General features: G+C 41.4%; 1 protein-coding gene across 2 annotated transcripts in view; it reads left to right on the forward strand.

Annotated features, from left to right (window-relative positions):
• The window catches only part of TJP2 (tight junction protein 2), a 110,761-nt gene that overhangs the window by 24,861 nt on the left and 72,819 nt on the right, over positions 1-13,081 (forward strand). The window lies entirely within an intron of this gene.

Here is a 13,081-nt window from a genome sequence, read left to right on the forward strand (position 1 = left end):
CCAAGGGAAAAAAAAGTGAGTTGAGGGTGAAAGTTAAAAACTTACTTCTGTCCCTGGGAGCCCCCTGCAGTCCCCTCCCCGCTGGGGGCTCCTCACCTATAGGCATGCCTGGGAGGCTCACACCAGCTTCCTAACCTCTTCCTGTGGAATTGGAGAGACTCAGAGCTCTCAAACTTAGGTGCGTCAAAATCACCTGGAGGGCTTGTTAAAGATTCCTGGGTCCCGCCCCCTCCAGGTGTGGCTTCAGTCTGGGGTGAGGCCCAGGAATTTGCATTTCTAACAGCTGGTTTCCGAGCCACACTTTGAAAACCACTAACCTGGACAGTATTTTTAACAGCTGCTGTAAAGCATGGGCTTGTTTATAGCTGGTGTGTGTGCCAGGTTCCCTACCTGCGGTGAACGGATTCTTTCCCCAAATATTTAATGAGCACTTCACACAGCACCACCCGAGGGAAATTTAGAGGAACCCAAAGGCTCATCCGTGGGGGACCTGGGAGTCTAACTTGGGATCAGTAATTGCATTGCTGTGTGGAAAGGGCTGTACTTACCCCTTACTGTGGATGCGAGCAGAAGGCCTGAGGCAGTGATTAAATGAGGGGAGGCCTCCTGGAGAGGATGATATTTGAAAGGAACCTGAGGAGGAAAGATTGTTGGCCAGGTGTGCAAAGAGGAAAAAAGACATGCAGGGAGCAAAGACTGCACATCAGAGGGCCTGGAGATGCTGCACTGGGTGAGAGGAAAGGTTTTCTGTGGTGAGAATTTCACTGTAATTCCTAAGTGAAGTGAAGTATCAATCTATAGTAGTAAAGACGAAAGCTTTGTGTTCCTTTGGGTGCTCATTGTCGTGTACTTGGTACTGTGCTGACGTCCTACCTGCATTGTCTTCCTTTACTTCTCATCCCCACCCTCCGAGGTGTAGGGCCAACTCTAATCTCTAGTTGTGTGAGTTTCCTAGGGCTGCACCGCACACTGGGTGGTGTAAACAACAGAAATGCATTGGCTGGCAGTCCTGGAGGCTGGAAGTCTGAAATCAAGCTATTGGCAGGGCTGGTTCCTTCTGAGGGTTATGAGGGAAGGACCTATTCCAGGCCTCTCTACATAGCTCATACATGGCCTTCTTCCTTCCTATGTGTGTCTGTCTCCGTGTCCAAATTTGCCCTTTTTATAAGGTCACCAGCCATACTGGATTAGGGCCCACCCTGAAGACCTCAGTTTAACTTGGTTATCTCTGCAAAGACCCTATCTCCAAGGAAGGCCACATTCTGAGGTAATGAGGGTTAAGGCTTCCTCATGTGAATTTTGAGGAGACATGATACAACTCTCTATACCGTTTTACAGATAAAGAAATGGAAGCTTGGAGGGTTTAAAGAAGCTGACCAAGTCATACAGGCATTAGGTCAGACCATGTAAAATTTCCATTTTTCCAGATCAAGAACCACTGAATAGTGGCCATGTCGTGTATTAAACCTAAGAAGCAGCAGAGCTGGGGCTTGTTGGAACCTGGGTATGTCTGATCCATTGTTGTAGCTCTTTCCCCACGAGCTTCTCTTGGTTTACTGGCTTCTTCGTTTCTGCCCTGTTTCCTTGTGGTTCGCTGAGAAAAGCAATGGTGTGGAGGTCAGGTCACCAGGCCACCAGCCTGTTTGTTTCTGGAGAAGATACTCTCCTATTTCAGTTGTCTATCCTATCCGCTTAAAGAGACTGATGGAAAATTATTAGAATGTATGAAATTTAAAATTCGTGGAAGAAAGAGGGTGTATGTTCAAGATGATGTGCTCTTTTGCTATTAAAATGTTAATTACCTATAAATACACAGGCTATCTGAGTATAGATGTCCTATTCTTGTTTGTTTGTTTTGTCTTTTTTTTGGAGGGGTAATTAGGTTTTATTTATTTATTCATTTTAGTGGAGGTACTGGGGATTGAACCCAGGACCTGTACATGCTAAGCATGTGCTCTACCACTGAACCATACCTTCCCCCCAAGATGTCCTCTTGTTAATTTCCATCTCAAACCAGCCTAAATGTTTGTAAGCAATGTGTTAGTCCTGCGCTAGTATTATAAGTACGTTTCCTTGGAATTATTTCAGCATTCAGGGATGTAAGTACTTTGATTGTCTAGCCATAGAGATTTCTATGTAGTTCTGTCAGTACTCACACAGTAATTCCATATTTTCTTCCTTAAATATTTAAAATGAAAGAGCATTGCTTCAGATACTTATATACAAAGGCTTTATTATTTTAGCAATTCAAGTAAATTTTCATCATAAGAAATTGGCATACCATTTTAAGTGGAAGGAAAATAAAAATAGGAAGTGTTTATTCTTACTTCCTAATGCTTTATTTGTAGTCTCATGTGTTTTCCAAACAAGAATTAGAGTGCATGGTTTGCTCATGAAATCAACAAGACAGCGGTGGCCATTGGCCTATCTCTGGAAATGTGAGATGTCTGGACATTTTAAGCACAGCACGTAGATGAGTAAGAGTCAACCTAGGTTCTGAAACATACATTTAATTATACTCCTGCATGTTTTAGAGAATCCAGAACCTAAGAATTAGAAGATGACTAGGGACTTCCAAACCCAGAGCCACCCCTCCACCCCCCAACTTTTCAGACACACTTCTTACAAGGAATCTTTGTACTTACCATCTTTTTTCCTCCCCACCACCTGCCTTTCTCTTCAGCACTTCCTCCTCCACCTATTCAGGCCAATTAGGGATCCACTAACTGGTTTCAGGCACCCTCTGGGCTAGGCACAGCACTGTCTGAGGGAATTTTCATGGGGAAGGGAGTTGTACCTGAGTTTTCAGTCAGCAGTTACGTTGTGGTGTGTGCTGCCTGTCTTGGGCCCCTAGTGCTGTGGCTGTGTGGGGAAGGCAGCGTGTTTCATGATTCCTCTTATAATAAAATAATGCAACTAGCTTCTGTTTGGGAGGGTCGTCATCACTGGAGCCCTAATTTTAGTGCTTCATCACATTTTCATCGGTTGAGTGGTTGGTGACAGCAGTTTTCAGTTCAGCCAAAATTTTGATTCATTTAGAGGTAATCTGGCTGCATATTGAGATTAGACAAAACACCCCAGACAGAATTTCCCCTACCTAATCATAATTTTATTGATATTTGAAAAAATTATTGACTGTTGAAAATTATACATGATTATTTGATTATAATTATTATTCATCGTTGACTTTGATATTTGCAATATAATTATTGATAGTCAAAAATCAAAATGATTATTTTTAGTTCAGATCTTAAGTCTGATTACTAACTCTGGCAACACACTCTGAAAGAGGCTTCATAATATGTTACAGTTCAATTTGTCTCTTCTGATGGCTTTGGCTCAGTAGAATACATATGACAGGATTTAGAACAAGTATCAAAATACTTTAGTATGTGGAGGATAGTTCCAGCAGAGGCGGAACTAGATCAGGGGGAGAGAAGACAGGTAAAAAATGAAGTGTCACTGGCAAGAATAGCTATGATTAATTCTGGAAAATTAATAGAAAACACTTTGTTTATGTGATTTAGTGTACAGAGTATAAATCTCAGCGAGCCCTGAATCGCTTGGTAATAAATCTTGATTGATTTGTTTAAAAACTTAGGTAATAACTTTGGAGGCAGGAAAAGGTGAAAGTCCCACACATTCCTGGAATTGAATGAAAGATTCCACTCTTACGTCAACCTCGCCCTCGTGGCCCAGATGAGCACAGAATTTGATGTCCCTTCTACGTACGAAATTTTACTCATTATGGCTCCCAACCCTGCATTACTCTAGGAGTGCTGGAAATTAACTTGATGCAGTCTTAGCCTCCGAGAGCAAGCTCTCCCAGAGATCATGAGACAGAAGGGCTCAGACACCAAGTCAGGTGTTTAGTCACACGATTTATTCAGTTTGAAAACATGTGGTGAGAAAGGGAGAAGGATTCCAACACTTAAACACAATTCGGTTAAGAAACAAAGAGGGCAAAAGGTCCACACTCTGGAACCATGTGTTTGCAGTCTTCACGTGTCCTGTCTCTGTGGCAGTCAGCTTTCCACGATGATGGTGTGGTTGCAAAGGCCAAATTCGAGGTGGAACAGGGGTCTCGGCAGATGAAGTCTGACGCCAGCACAGGCTTGCCCCACCAGAGGGATGCAGGGCACGTATACCTGGCCAGTAGCTATAGCTCATCTGTGATCTGTGTTCTGTCTGCATTCTGGGCCAGAGTATAAATGGGGCCAAAATTGGACATAATGGGTGTCACTAATGGGTGATCAATTTAAGGATGACATAGCTGTTAATCTGGAGGTAACATGAGCTGGGCTTTGTATATTGTTAATATTTCATTAGACAGGAAATATTTATTATTAATTAATAATACAGACTGTAAGCTGTAAAACTATATTATTCCATTATATTGTATCTATATAATAAAACTATAATAGTAGTTTAATGATATATTAATATAAACTGTAAGCTATAAAACTATTATTATTCCATTATAAACACAATTATAAATTAGATATTTATTACGTTTATTAATATTTTATCAAATATTAACATTTAAGATTTATTTTGAGCTTCTTTCAGAACCTTCTATTTATAAGTAACATCCTGCTTTGTTTCCTTCTTTTCGTCTATATTTAACACAAAACACTCCATTTATTCTGTTTGGTTTTTAACACATCTTATAGGTTACTAACATACTATCTATACTATACACATCCTATAAATTGTGCCTGAGTCTTAGACACTACTTGAATCCTCATTATCTATGGGAAGTAAATCTCAGGAGTTTCACCCAACTGATTTGTACCTTGTCCTCTATAACAGTCTTTAAAAGAACTTTTAAGTATTCACCAAATTATGGTATGTTCGTACAAATGGAGTATTACGCAGCTAGAAAAGTGATGATACAGATCTATATTCCCATGAAGAAAACCATCAAACAGTATTCCTCTGTGGAAAGAACAGGTAGCAAAGGAGCATGTCTAGTATAGCCCCAGGTGTATAACGTTGTCTACGATGTCTACATGTTTACCTGTGCAGAGAGTGACCTGGAAGGATGCTCATCCAATTGTTAACAGTAGTTTGTTCTTGATGGTGACGTTTTAGTTACATTTTACTATTTTTGGTGTGGTCTACTATATGGTTTGTATTTTTAAAGTACAAGTATTTTTAAAAAAAAATAACTGAAATCCAAACATGTGTCTCTACAAATATATATGTAAATAAACATAAACAAGAGAGTTACCAGATCAGACCTTTTCTTTTGTAAACCAAAGACATTTTGCAAGTAGAGAATTATTTCCTGACCTTCAAAATGTTTACCTGCCTTCAAAATGGTAACCTTCCTGTCCTGTGTCAGAGAATTATAACAATGTCCCTTTAGCAGAATGTGCTAAACCTCCCTGATGATAAGACTTACCTAGGGGTATGTGCCAAAATATGTAAATTTCCCCAGGCCCTTCTCAGACCCGCTGAATCAGGGTCTCTGGGAGGGAGCTGGGATGCCTCAGATGATTTAGGGAAATTGAGGAAGATGTCCTCGAGCCATGTTTTCAAGTTTCACTGAATGCCTCCCGGCCCACCTTCCTTTGTTTTAAGAGGCCTGCACTAACTGGCATGGCTGCCCCGGAAAACTGCTGCTTGTTTCTAAGGCCTCTTTCAGGTCTGAGATTCTGAAAATCTAGGAGGTTCTTCAACAATTTTAATCTGTATTAATCAAGGATACTGACTCCTTAGGGGCAGAGGATTCTGGTGATAATTATTTTTAAAGTAATTCGGGTGTTGCCAGAGGGCCTGCTGGTTTCCCTGGAGGACTTATGTATCACAGGGAGAGTCCCCTGGGCCTTTCTCACTGTAGATTCCCTCCCTTGCACAAAAGAGGAGGGTTTTTCTTTTGAATGAAAAATTTTAACTTTTTTTTTTCTTAAAGTACTTGTTCAGGCAGAGGGAGCTTTGGAATTTAGTTAGACACCAGAATCATATTTGAACTAGCTCATGGGCTGGAGTCAAAAGACAGTTTCAGCATTTACCTTTTTAATATTGCACAGGGAGAGTTTCACAGATATGATTCCCCAACATGGTTTGTTCAATTGTGTCAGCAAAAACCCTCTTGAGTTCTGTTAAAAGAAGCCAAAAGGAAAACAATAATAACAACAAAAGACTTCACCCCTATCAGTTGTCTGGAGGCAATGAACTTCAGGGCCAGAAAGCAGGGATGGGAATGGGCTTCGAGTCCGACAGACCTGGGTTTAGAGTTTTAACCCACCATCTAGTCAGTGATGACCTTAGGCAGGCTGTTTTCCTCTCGGAAGCTCAATTTCCTCATCTTAAAGCAAGGGCAAAAGAATACCAAAAATACAGGGGTGATGGGAGGATTTATAGTAAATGGAGTTAGAATAGTGTTTGAAAGATTTGCAGCACATAATGTGTGTTTAATCAATCACTTTTTATCCGGGTTTCTGTTTTTTTTGTTTTTTAATGGAAGGTTAACAAGTGGCACCTGTCCCTGAAGAGTGTGGATTTCATATACTCTGCAATGTAAATAATAGTAAAATAATAAAAGCTGTCAAAACTCAGTGCACAGTACCTCTAGGACCCCGGGCACCCTGGCAGGAGGAGGGGGCTCCCCTCGGCGCAGACTGCTCTCCTCGCAGGGTCTGTCCGGACCAGAATATGTCCCACACGGTGCTTCTAGGACCCCCATGATTGGAGTTGGATTATGCTCTTCTCAACGCTCTGTTGACAGGGCTGAGTACACCTTGATCCCTGCCTGCCAGCCTGAGCACACCCAGACCAGCCCTGAAAATCTCCTAGGAGTCTGCCTGTTGGCAGTCTGGCACCACAGCCCAGACCACAGACACCTCCTTCCAACCAGAACTCCCCCCACACCAGCCCAGTGCCTCCCCAGACTCGTAATCCATCTAGCCCACAGTGACTCTGAGTTGCACAGCTAATTCTTTTGTCAAACTTTGTGGCCAGCTAAACCCATCATGGCCAGAAACATTGCCAGGTTCTTACACCAGAGCAGGTGGGAGAGGAGGATACTGGGGTTTGGGATTTGTGCCATCAGCAGGGAGGAGTGAGGCGAATATAAGGCACCATCCATTGAGAACTAAGAACTTTCTCTCCCCGAAAGTCTGACTACTGATGTTTTCATCCCTTTTGCATTTATTCTAACATCTTTTCACTGTAGTGATAACAGCAGCCATGAATCATGAACAACGAATCACCAATGGTAATAATAATAAAGTTAAAAAAGAGGGAGACATGGATAATAGGCTCCTTGGGTTTCCTGGGCTACTCTCCCTTCCTGCTATTCCTCTCTGGGCTTCTCTTCCCCTAAACAGACCACTCAGCACCCCCACCCTTTCATACCCCTGCACCGTGCTCTCTGAAACCCTTGTTTAATGGTCAGTGAAACACTCAGCTGGACTCCCCACCTCCTTGCTTTAAACTTGGCTCTCTCCTGATGCCCTGAGGGCATCGATTCCTGGTAGCCACCTCAAGGGGTGCTTCTTACTTGAGATAGAAAGAGGAATATAAGCAGGAGCTGGCTCTGTGGTCCAGGCAGAGAAGCTCGAACAAAGGCTCTGGGGCAGGCATGAGCTTGGCACGGTCTCCAGAGCAACAACTACAAAGAAAGGCCAGTGTCGCTCCAGGAAGTAGGCTTTGGAGAGCGCAGGGCGAGCTGAGCTTGGAGGAGGCCACGGGGTCAACTCACGTAGGACAGGGAGGCTGCCTTAGCTCTGGCTGTTATAACCGAATCCCACTAAACTTCTATGACAGAGTATCACACACAGGGAGGCTTAAACAGCAGATACTTGCTTCTCACAGTTCTGGAGGCTGAGAGATCCGAGGTCAAGGTGCCGGCAGATTTGGTTCTTAGGGCTCTCTTCCTGGCTTGTAGACAGCTGGCTTCTCACTGTGTGCTCACAGGGCTGTTCCTAGGTGCACGCACGTGGAGTTCACACACTTTGAAAGTGAGCAAGAGTAATAGTAAATACCTCAAGGTATGAGGGGCAGAACCGAACTTGGAATGCTGCTCTCCTGGACGTTACTTTAGGGGCTTTGGGGTGGCCATTCCTGGAAGAAGGAGTCCTGTAAGTGAATCTGCACAGTTACCGGCATGGTTGTTCGGCTTGGGAAGGTAAGGGAATGCCAGGCCTTTTCTCCTGAAAAGTGCCCCTCCCTTGGGCAGAGTTTTAACTGCCAGCACTTCATGTATTTGAGCAATTCTTGTGCTTCGTTGTTTGTTTACATGTCTTTCTCTTCGTTGCCCTGAGAGCAAGCCCCCTGTTGCACACTGCCTTTATCGGCTGTGTACTTATTCCAGGATGCATGCTAGGGATTCAAGAAATGCTTATTGAAGGAGAGTGTCTTTATGATTCCAGTCTGCCATCCAGTGTACAGGCCAATTAAACTGCTCAGTTAACCTGGAAATTTTTCATGTCACTTTCCTTTGCACCTATTTAATGATAGTTAATAATCATATTGTAAATGTGTGTGTGTGTGTGTGTGTGTGTGTGTGTGTGTATCCCAAAATCTTAACATGCTTGAGGAAATTTGATCAAGGGGGTTTAATGTATTATATTTATTTGACGTCTTTTGACCTTGTTTTAAAGACCTTATATACTGTAATACATAATTAAAAGTGTTGAAAAATTGTCTATTGCACAAACAATAACTACAATTTAAAAAGAAAAATACACACAATCCTATCCTTTCATCACATCATGTTCCCATATTCTTTCCAATTCTTTTATATGTTTTTTGTAATTTCTTGTGTATTGCCATCAGGATAGAAATTTGTGTTCTCTTTCATTGATTATTATATTGTTTTTATCTTTGTTGCTATATTATAATTTTAATTCCTTCTTATAATTTTAAATGACGGCTTATTATAATTGTAAATTGCTTATTATAATTTTAAATGAGGCTTGCTATGCCAATTAAGTTGATTTGCTGTAATGTAATAGCCCTCCATCCTAGAACATTGATGGTTTCCATCTTGTGTTCATAAATAGGCATACAGTGTAGTGCTGCCCCACCTCCCAGTCACCCACTGTAATCTAACCTCCAGTCCCATCTTTCATGGAAACAGCGCTGGCCAGGATGAGCAGTGGTCTTCTTGGTGAATCGTGTCTGTTCTTATCTTTTTTTATATATATATATATATTTTTTTTTTTATTGAAGTATAGTCAGTTTACAATGTTGTGTCAATTTCTGGTGTACAGCATAATACTTTAGTCATATATGAACATACATATATTTGTTTTCATATTCTTTTTCACCAAAAGTTACTCCAAGATATTGAATATACTGCTATACAGTATAAACTTGTTTATCTATTTTTTTATATATATATTAGTTAGTATCTGCAAATCTCTAACTCTCAATTTATCCCTTCCCCCTTCCCGCCCTCTTTCCCCTCTGGTAACCATAAGTTTGTTTTCTATGTCTGTGAGTCTGCTTCTGTTTTGTAAAAAAGTTCTTTTTTTTTTTTTTTTTTTGGATTCCACATATAAGTGATATCGTATATTTTTCTTTCTCTTTCTGGCTTACTTCACTTAGAATGACATTCTCCACGGACATCTGTGTTGCTGCAAATGGCATTTTTTTATGGCTGAGTAGTATTCCATTGTATAAATATACCACAGCTTCTTTATCCAGTCATCTGTTGATGGACATTTAGGTTGTTTCTATGTCTTGGTCGTTGTAAATAGTGCTGCTATGAACATTGGGGTGCATGAATCTTTTCGAATTAGAGTTCCCTCCAGATATATACCCAGAAATGGGATTGCTGGATCATATGATAAGTCTATATTTAGTCTTTTGAGGATTCTCCATACTGTTTTCCATAATGGCTGCACCAAACTACATTCCCACTAGCAGTGTAGGACGGTTCCCTTTTCTCCACACCCTCTCCAGCATTTATTGTTTGTGAACTTTGAATGATGGCCATTCTGATTGTTGTGAGGTGATACTTCATTGTAGTTTTGATTTGCATTTCTTATCTTAATTGAACTCCTCAAAGTTCCATGTTGGCTCCCCTTCTGGAAATTCATTCTTCTCTTGACTTTTTGGACACTCTGCTCCAGAGGACTTCTTCTTCCCTTTCTGGCAGTTCCTCCTTCATCTCTACTCTGGGGAATCAAACTTGTTCCCTACATACTGGCATTCCCAGGGATGGGTTCTATCCTTACTCTTCCTCTGCCTCAGTCTACATCATGTCTCCAAGGAGTCTCATTCCCTTCCATGACTTCAGCTTTCTTGATACATTGATGATTTCCAAATCTCTTCCCTCACCCCAGATCTATCCAAACACTCATGAATGCCTAGCATATGTAGACACTTGAACATCTCCACTGAAGAACCTATAGCCCTCAAAACTCAATCCTTAAATGAATTCACCATCCTTTCTCAAGCCCCTCCCAAGATCTGCCCCCACTCCTATGTTCTCTATGTTGGCGAAAGGCACTGTCATCTTAGTTAAGCCAGAAACTTGAGTCACCTTAGACTCACTTCCCTCTTCCTTACCTCATATTTGATCAGGCAGTCACCCAGGGATGACTACATTTCTTTAATTTCTCCTGAATTGGCTCCTTTTGTCTAACTTCATAGCTACATCATCTCTGACCTGCCTGCCCACAAAAATCCTTTTCTTTTTTTTGGCTGGTCTTGTCATTCTTACTGTTGCCCCTCCCCGTAGCCCCCACCCAGCTCATCCATCTTCCAAGAAGCTGACAGAGTGATCTTTACAAAATGCCAGTCTAATCCCACTTCTGCTGTGTTCACAGTAGAACACAGCCCCTGCTTGCCTGGACAGCCCTACCTCCTGGCACCTCAGGAGCAAGCCCGGGGTCTCTTCCTTCCTTGTTTCCCCACTTGTTATTTACTGCCTTCGCCTGGAAAGCTCTTTCCCCTCTTTTTGTCTCAGAAACTCATTCCTACCTGTCCTTTAGAGTGTGTGAGCAACCTCATCTCTGGAAAGCCTTCCCTAAACCCCCCCTAGTCTGAGAAAGGAACCTCCCCTGAAAGCCTCCAGGCTACCCTGAGCCTGCCTAGAATCTCAGCACTTACATGGGTTCTTAGAACTGACCGATTGTCTACTGCAATAGACTGAATGCCCTGAGGTAAGAGCCTAAGTCTTTTGTCAGAGGGTTCTGACTTGACCGAAGGTGTTCAATAATTACTTGCTGGACAGAAGTTCTCTGGAGAAAAAAATTCTAGGAGTGGGGTTCACATGTGCAACCCCATGTGTGAAAAATATGTACCGCTATAACTTGCTTTTCGAGAGTTGTATTGATTTATGCTGCCACCAGCAACGCTACTGTATCAGTTGAATCACGTTTTTCAACATCTATTTGAGTCAGAAGTTTTTACTGTGCCAGAATATTGGTATTTCTGCTGTGTAAGTCTGTCACCATTGGGAGTAGTGTAATGCAGTAGAACTTTCTGCAGTGATGGAACTATACCATATCTACACTGTCCAATATGGTAGCCACAAGCCTCGTGTGGCTACCAAGTGAGCAGTGGAAATGTGACTAACAAAGTGAATTTCTCATTTCCTCGAATTTTAGTTAATTTAAATTTAAATGTATTCAATACATGTGGCAAGTGGTTATCCTATTGGGTAGTGTAACTCTAGAGAGAGAAAAAAATCATTCAGCAGATATAGTTGCTACATTCCGGTTCCTTCCTTTTTTTTTTTTTTTTTTTTTTTTAACTAAAAAGTGATTGCTTGAATAGGAATGGAATTTTCATTACATATAATGAAGTTATACTATAACTGTCATTACATACACTCGCTGAAGTTAGTCCACCTGGTCTATTGCTAATAAAAGACCTAGATTTAAATGCATGTTTTGTAGCCATGTGTATTTGGATTTAATAAGAACACTGTAATTGTCACTATGTTATTTGTAGCAAAATGGACATTCAGTTCATTTTATTTTACTTAACATTCTTTATTTAGCTGATTTTCTTCTTTTCTCATCATTAATGTTCAAGTACATATTTTATATTTGTGTTAACATGATTCTTCTGAGCATCTTTACTGTCAAACTTCATTTTAATGCTAGTGGTATAAGCTTGTGTCACAAAGGTGTGACCAGTTCACAAATGCTGCCATTGTTACGATTAGTCAGCATCACCTAGTTTGGGAAACATTTTTTTAAAATGGTGCTTTCATCAGGAGAGTAACACTTTACGTCAGGAATACAACCAAACGTCTAATTCTGGAGACTGGAAGGAATATGAGAAATGTTACTCACAGTGCTTTTTATTCAGAGGCGTGCGCTTAGCCACTCCAAAGGAGGCCAGAAGCGTGACACTTTCAGAGAGGCTTCTGCTGGACCTGTTTTTCCACATAAACTGCCAAACTTGTTTTGATTAGGCAGGAAGTGAAGCAACTTTTCAGGGAGAGAGCCTGGCATCTGCATCTCGTCAGCGGGTCAGATCAGACCTTTTACCTTCTTCTGAGCCTAGGTAGAGTTTTTGCTTTTCAATTTAATGGAAGGGCAGGATGAGGCGCACTTTTTCTCCTACAACGTGGTTTCCTTCGGTTTCAAACCCAAAGTTCTATTTTTAATCAGTGTACCTGTTTTGATTCGCCAAATAATTTGCATGCCTTTAAAATAAGGAAACTTCTTTACCGTGTGCAATGCTTTGTATATAGAAGACTCTAAAACGAATAAATGTACTGATTTGAATTCGATGAATCCTGCCTGATAAGCATTTGTGACCTACTTTTCAAAAAAAAAAAAAAAAAGGCCTTTTAAAAGCTGGTGATGGGAGGGGAGTTTTAATCTCTTTATTGGAATTGTAGGAAATGTGCCAAAGAGATAACCTAGAGCATATTTCCAAAAAAGTCGTGTTTTTTTAACTTAACATGAATATCTTACGCCCTTGGAATTCGGGGAATCCGTTGCTGAGCTGAGAAACGGGGGTACAGTGCTCTGCGTGTGTTGGCTGGCCAGGCTGGCCTCTAGGCAGGACAGAAAAATCCTTGGGGTTTCCTCGGTTCTTCCTTTCGGAAGAGAACGGAGGAGGAGGTGTGCAAACCTCTGCAAAAAGCGTTCCTACGGGATGCTCA

This window comes from Camelus ferus, chromosome 4, assembly GCF_009834535.1.
Source record: "Camelus ferus isolate YT-003-E chromosome 4, BCGSAC_Cfer_1.0, whole genome shotgun sequence".
Taxonomy (NCBI): domain Eukaryota; kingdom Metazoa; phylum Chordata; class Mammalia; order Artiodactyla; family Camelidae; genus Camelus; species Camelus ferus.